Source organism: Gossypium hirsutum, chromosome A02 (assembly GCF_007990345.1).
Source record: "Gossypium hirsutum isolate 1008001.06 chromosome A02, Gossypium_hirsutum_v2.1, whole genome shotgun sequence".
Taxonomy (NCBI): Eukaryota; Viridiplantae; Streptophyta; class Magnoliopsida; order Malvales; family Malvaceae; genus Gossypium; species Gossypium hirsutum.
Genome location: NC_053425.1, coordinates 22,653,359 through 22,661,115, shown reverse-complemented (window position 1 = coordinate 22,661,115; position 7,757 = coordinate 22,653,359). Strand labels below are relative to the sequence as shown.

Genomic DNA, 7,757 nt, shown 5'->3' with positions numbered 1-7,757 from the left:
ATAATATGAGTAAGTATAAAAAATGTTATAATAATGTATTAGTAATTTCGGTTGTAAAAATGATAATATATATGAGGTAGTTACAACCAACTTGTATTTCGGCATTTACTTGTATAGTTGTATAGCGCATTTGATAAATCGATTGATATATATATTTATATCATATCTTATGATATATATATATAAATAAATGGTGTTGAATATATTAACTTGATTTGAATGGAGTAAAAATAGTTGTTGATATGTTTGGTTGGGGCTTATTATGTTTAGTTGTCAATGCTCGATAATGACTCAAATTTTGATGTAGATAAACATGTATAAAGTTTATATTGTTGTATGAAATATCCTTGATTTTCATTTAAAAAAAAATTGAAATTGTTAAAGCCGCATATGCTATTTGATAATACCATGTGAAATAACTTAAATGACTATATATACATATATGCTCGTGCACAATTGTGAAATGAAATGTTTGTTATTTTTTGTTAGGCATTCGAATATCATTAAAAAAGTGGATGATTTATTATGTTTTATACATATATTATGTTTTTAATATATGCTGACTTATGTTTTAATTATGATATCATATGAATGATATGAAATTTAAGATTTGACATTAGGAAATATTATTATGAGCATTGATGTGAAATAATAAAAATTGAATTATAAAATGTAATGCATGTTAGTAAGAACTGTGATATATTTGGTAATACTTCTTAACCTTAGTCTAGAGACGGACACGAGCTAGGGGTGTTACATACGGTTTAGTCGATTCTAGGACTAATGTAGCGTATGTGAGTCTAGCTATACATGCCATATATATAAATTGTGATAGTGTGATGACTCCTGACATTTTCAAATGTGTTTTTATATAGTAAATGGATCCTGATCGAGCTGTAGCTGATGAGGCTGAGAGTAATGAGCCTGCTCCCATTCAAGGGACAGCGCCTTTTGATTCTAGACCCGTTATGGGTAGCCAGATAGGAGAGGCTAAAGAAGTCTTCTTCCAAATGATGAACAAGTGGTTCACTCAATACATTCGTATGAACCTGACTTCTCAGTAACCTCCACCCTCACCTATTCCCTAATCAATCACTGTAGGTCCTCAAGGTATGGATCCTTTGTGATTGAATAAACCACCTGTTGATAAGATACGAAAACACGAGGCTGAGGAATTTGGAGCCACTGTTAATAATGACACTGAGAGAGCCGAGTTTTGGCTTGAGAACACGATTTGGGTATTTGATGAACTGTCTTGCACACCTGAAGAATGTTTATAATGTGTTGTATCACTGTTGAAAGACACTGTGTATCAGTGGTGGAATACCTTGATATCTGTAGTTCCATGAGAAAGAGTTACTTGAGAATTCTTTCAAGTTGAATTCATAAAGAAGTACATCAGCCAAAGGTCCACTGATCAGAAATGAAAGGAATTTCTTGAACTGAAACAGGGTCGAATGTCAGTAATGGAATATGAAAGAGAGTTTGTACGACTCAGCAAATATGATCATCGATGTATTTCTTCTGATGCTATAATGTGTAAAAGGTTTGAAGATGGATTAAATGAAGAAATCAGACTATTAGTTGGGATTCTTTAGCTGAAAGAGTTTGCCATTTTATTTGACAGAGCTTGCAAAGCCAAAGAGCTTAGAAAAGAGAAAAGAAAGTTGATTCTGTGGCTAGAGACTTTAGAAAAAGATTTGCAGGCAATTCATATCAGTCAGCATCAAAGAAATCTAGAGAATATCATCCTTGTTCTACTTCTTCTGCGAGGATTTCGATCAGAGATAGGGATACGAGACTTTTCAGCTCTAAACCTCAGACGACATCTATTGCCCGTATGGGTAGTGTTGGAAATGTTGGACCTGAATGTAAGCATTGAAATAAGCGACATTACGGTGAATGTAGAATAATAAGAGGAAGTAAGCATTGTAATAAGCGACATTACGGTGAATGTAGAATAATAAGAGTAGTTTGTTTTAGATGTGGATCTTTTGATCATTATTTTCAGGACTATCTAGAAAAGGCTATAGCTGAAAGAGATCAACTGGTGAAAGTAAGTAATACGACTACCAGAGGGAGACTACCTCGAAACACTGGAAATATAAGTGATAACCGAGGTGTTACGAGAGATTCTGCTGTGAGATCTGAGGCACGAGCACCTGCCCGAGCTTATTCTATCTGTGCACGGGAGGAGGCAACATCGCCAGACGTTATTACTGGTACTTTTTCTCTTTTCGATACTAATATAGTTGCATTGATATATCCTGGATCAACCCATTCATATAGCTGTATGAATTTAGTATTTAAAAAGAGTTTACATGTCAAGTCTACAAAGTTTGCAATTAAAGTATCGAACCCCTTAGGTAAGTCTGTTTTAGTCGATAAAATTTGTAAGAATTATCCTTTGATGAGTCGGGGTTACTATTTTCTGGCTGACTTGATGCTTCTACTGTTTGATGAGTATGATGTAATTTTGGGTATGGACTGGCTGACTATGCATGATGCAGTTGTGAATTGTAGATGAAAGATTATCGAATTGAAATGTCAAAACAGTGAAATTCTTCAGATTAAGTCTGATGATTCGAATGAATTACCTACTGTGATATCGTCTATGTTAGCTCAGAAATATATGAAAAAGGGCTATGATGCATATATTGCATACGTACTGGATACAAATGTGTTTGAATTAAAGATTGAATTTGTACTTGTTGTTTGTGAGTTTTTAGATGTATTTCCAGAAGAATTACCAGGTTTGCCACTGACCAGAGAGGTTGAATTTGGTATTGAATTAGTACCGAGAACAACACCGATATTGATAGCTCTGTAAAGAATGGCTCCAACAGAATTAAAGAGTTGAAAGCTCAGTTGCAATAATTGACAAATGATCAACCGTAATTTATACATATTTTTATCCCATGCTTAGCACATTTATGGATGACTTCTCCTTAGATTTGGTGAATTAGATGCTCCTAATTCTTTAATTTCATGTTTTATACTTAGGCGGGCATAGAAGAGTAAAAAGAGCGAGAAACATGCCAAAAATGGAGAAAATGGACCCACGTGGGAAATCAACACAGCCTGGACTTCCTCACGGCGGGCGTGTCACACGACCGTGTCCATTTGGCAGGATCGAAGCACGACTTACATGGGTAGACTACACGCCCGTGCCTATTAAACAGGCTTGACCACGGGCTAGAGTAATCGCACACGGGCATGTCCCTGCCGAGCCCAAGTATAGTGCTATTCGAAAAAGGCCACTTTTGAGGGCTCTTAGGCATTCGGAAGCCTATTTAAACACCTGAGGAGGCACTTAGAAGGGACACACAGAGTAGGAGGCAAGGAATTACTCAAGGGAAGCTGATTGATCCATCTCAGAAGCCAGATTCATCGTCAAAACTGAAGATCTCCCTTCAATTTCCATTTAGGGGTTTTGGGTTTTCTTTATGTTTTGTATTTATTACTCTTCTGAGATGTTTTCTTTTATAATTATGAACTAAACCCCCTAAATACCTAAAGGGAATGAAACCTAAGACAGATCTTGTTATTATTATCTGAATTGTATGATAAATATTTGACTTGTTCTTAATTATGTATTCTTAATTCTTGTTTTAATATTCTAGGATATTGATTCAAGTTAATGCTCTTATTCAGAGAAGGAAAAGACCCTTCCTAAGAGTAAATTTGTTGTAATTAAGCGGAGTTGGTTGCACGCCTAGAGATAGGGTGATAAAATTTTGTCGAATTAGGGTTAAACCTAATAAGGGGATCCATAGATCGAGTTAATACAACACTAGGGTGTTAATTAGAAAGAAATTTGAATTAATCAACCTAGGGTTAGACATTATTAGTCTCGAGAGAGAAAATAATATTACTTAGGGATTTCTACGGATCAAGTCAAATGAATAAATCGTCTGATTTAGAGTCAACTAACAAGTGAAGTCTCGGTGGATTTTTCCTTGGGTATTGTCTTAATTAATCGAATTTTCCCAAAAGCTTTTCCCCAATTTCTCTCTGTGCATCCTTAGTTCAGTTAATTAGTTTAGATAAACAAACCCTTTAATTTTTAGGCTAGATAATAGAAAGGAAGTAATTACTAGTACTCATGGTTCCTTTGGGTTTGACAATCTGGTATTGCTAAAGCTATACTATTATTCGATAGGTACAATTGCCTTCATCGTGATAATAGTTAGTTTCAAGAACGATTAATTATAACTTTTTAAATCCTGTCGTGAATATCACGTATCAAGTTTTTGGCATCGTTGCCGAGGAACTAAGATATTAGGAACACTCGATTTTTATTATTTTAGCCATTTTACTTTATTTTCAATTTAAATTTTTATTTTCATTTCTAATTTTTCTTTTATTCGTTTCTGGCAGGTTTTTATAGTGTATGACTATTAGAAACCCGTCGGGACCATTACTATTTAATAGTGAGATCGATCGCTCAATTCGCAAAAACCGTAAAGAAATAAGGTGAAGCTTAAGTTACACAGAGGAAGAGCAAAAGGACGATACTTCAACCACAACCGAGGAGATGGCTGAAAACCAAGAAAATCCACTACCTCCTACGATTGCTGCTAATCAGAATCCTGCTCCGCGTACTATGTATGATTATGCTAAACCTTCTTTAACAGGAACTGAATCGAGCATAGTTAGGGCTGCTGTTGCTGCAAATAATTTTGAACTGAAACCTAACACCATTCAAATGATCCAACAGTTTGTTCAGTTTGATGGTTTGCAGGACAAGGATCCCAACGCTCACTTGGTGAATTTCTTAGAGTTTTGCGACACTTTTAAAATCAATGTCATTTCTGATGATGCCATTCGCCCTCGATTGTTTCCTTTTTCATATAGGAATAAGGCTAAATAGTGGTTGAACTCGTTACCACGAGGGTCAATCACTACTTGGGAACAAATGACCGAAAAGTTTTTATTAAAATATTTTCTACCGGCTAAAACGGTTAAATTACGTAATGATATCTCTTCTTTTGTGCAGATGGATTTAGAAACACTCTACGATGCATGGAAGAGATACAAGGACCTTTTGCGAAGATGCCCTCACCATGGGTTACCACTTTGGCTATAGGTTCAAACATTTCACAATGGCCTGAATCCTTCGACTCGAAAAATGATTGACGCAGCCGCTGGTGGAACTATCAATAATAAGACACCTAAGGATTCTTATGAGTTTATAGAAGAGATGTCACTGAATAATTATCAGTGGCAAGTCATGAGGACAAAACCAACAAAAATAGCCGACGTTTTTAACATCGATTCGGTCACTATGCTCTCTAATCAGGTAGAAATTTTGAATAGAAATATTGACGGTTTTCTTGGTTCTTCACAGGTTCACCCAGTAGTGCAGTGCAAAGCAAATGGAGGTGGATCCAGCAATTCAAAATACCCACCCTATGGCCACAACATGGAGAACGAGTAGTTAAATTACATGGGTAATAATCCTCGATCTCAAAATAATCCTTATAGTAATACTTACAATACAGGATAGAGGAACCACCCAAATTTCTCATGGGGAGGCCAAGGGAATTAGAGACCACCACCACCTTCAGGCTTCGAACAACAACCTTACCAGCAAAAGAAAAAGCTGAACCTTGAGGAGATGCTAACAAAAATCATCTCGGTGTCAGAAACTCATTTTCAGAATACCAAGACAGTACTTAAGAATCAACAAGCGATGATCCAAGGACTCAAAACTCAGATAAGATAGCTCACCAAACTAATTTCTAAAAGACCACCAAGAAGTCTACCTAGTAACACTGAACCCAACCCAAAAGAGCACGTGAAAGTAGTTACACTAAGGAGTGGGAAAGTGTTACCTGAATCTAAAAAGAAGCCACCACAAGAAGATGACAGAAAGGAGATCGAACCTGAAAACAATGATAATCTAATGCCAAAAGAATATAAACCACCAATCCCATACCTAGAAAAGTTGAAGAAAGACAGCATGGATGCACAATTCGATAAATTTCTTGAACTTTTTAAACAACTGCATATTAATTTACCTTTTGTTGAAGCTATATCACAGTTGCCTACATATGCAAAATTTTTAAAGGAGCTTCTAACAAACAAAAGGAAGTTTGAAGACTTATATACAGTGGAACTTAATGAGGGGTGCTCAGAAATACTCCAAAATAAACTGCCAACCAAACTTAAAGATCTAGGAAGTTTTACTATTCCCTACTTAATTGGTAGTTTAAATGTTGATAAAGCACTAGCTGATTGAGGCACCAACATTAATTTAATGCCATATAAATGTTTAAACAACTTGGTACTGGGGAATGTAAACCCACTAGGATGATATTCAATTAGCTGATAGATCTGTTAAATATCCTAGGGGAATTATAAAGGACGTACTTGTAAAAGTAGATAAATTTATATTCCTGTTGATTTCGTTGTGCTTGACATGGATAAAGATGTTGAGGTGCCTTTAATCTTAGGCCGGCCATTTTTAGCCACTGCTAGGGCTGTAATTGATGTGGGTGATGGTAAATTGGTACTTAGAGTAGGAGACGAAGAGATTATTTTTAAAATTTATGATGCCATGAGATTTTCTAGGGAATAGGATGACTCATGTTATTTTATCGACTCTAATGATCATGCTACTCAAGATTCTTTTCAGGAAATCATACATAAGGACACGATGGAACTATATCTCGCCTAAGGAGAGGGGGTGGATGATGATTCTGAGATAGGAACTGAACTAAAATCCAATGAAACCTCCCCAAAACTAGCAGAATATGAGGGAATTAAGGTAAAAGATGAATTTAAGCAAAAACCCTCTATTGAAGAACCTCCCAAACTGGAACTTAAACAATTGCTGAATCACTTGGAATATGCATTCCTTGGAAATAATTCTACATTTCTGGTAATTTTTGTATCCAACTTGCAACCCAAGGAGAAAGAGGAATTACTCCAAGTATTAAGAGAGCATAAAAGGGCTATAGCTTGGAAAATTTCTGACATTAAAGGGATTAGCCCTTCTTTTTGCACTCACAAAATTTTAATGGAAGATGAATATAAACCATGCGTACAAGCCCAAAGATGACTGAACCCCAACATGAAGGAAGTTGTTAAAGCTGAGGTAATTAAACTCCTAGATGCTGGAATTATTTATCCTATTTTTGACAGTTCTTGGGTGAGTCCAGTGCAGGTTGTTCCTAAGAAAGGAGGTATGACTGTTGTAGCCAATGAGAAGAATGAATTAATCCCAACAAGGAAAGTCACAGGTTGGAGAGTGTGCATTGATTATAGGAAGCTAAATGATGCCACGAGGAAAGATCACTTCCCCCTTCCATTCATTGACCAAATGTTGGAAAGATTGTCACGACACATGTACTACTGCTTTTTAGACAGACTCTCTGGCTATTTCCAAATCCCAATAGCTCTTGAAGATCAAGAAAAAATGACATTTACATGTCCACACGGTACGTTTGCTTATCGTAGAATGCCTTTTGGATTATGTAATACTCCTGCTACTTTTCAACACTGCATGCTGGCCATTTTTGACGAACTCGTAGAAGAAGTCATGGAGATATTTATGGATGATTTCTCAGTTTCCGGTAACTCTTTCCATCTTTGCCTCAAAAATTTAAAACGAGTGTTAATAAGATGAGAGGAAACAAACCTTGTGCTTAATTGGGAAAATGTCACTTTATGGTTCAAGAAGGTATTGTGTTAGGACATAAAATTTCTGGTAGAGGGATTGAGGTTGATAAATCTAAGATTGAAACCATTAA

General features: G+C 36.0%; 1 non-coding gene across 1 annotated transcript; it reads right to left on the bottom strand.

The window, feature by feature from the left end:
* Nucleotides 1-4,966: 4,966 nt before the first annotated feature.
* On the bottom strand, nt 4,967-5,073 carry LOC121217396 (small nucleolar RNA R71). The gene has a single exon (XR_005913502.1). It is a non-coding gene; the product is annotated as a small nucleolar RNA R71 (small nucleolar RNA).
* Nucleotides 5,074-7,757: the final 2,684 nt, after the last annotated feature.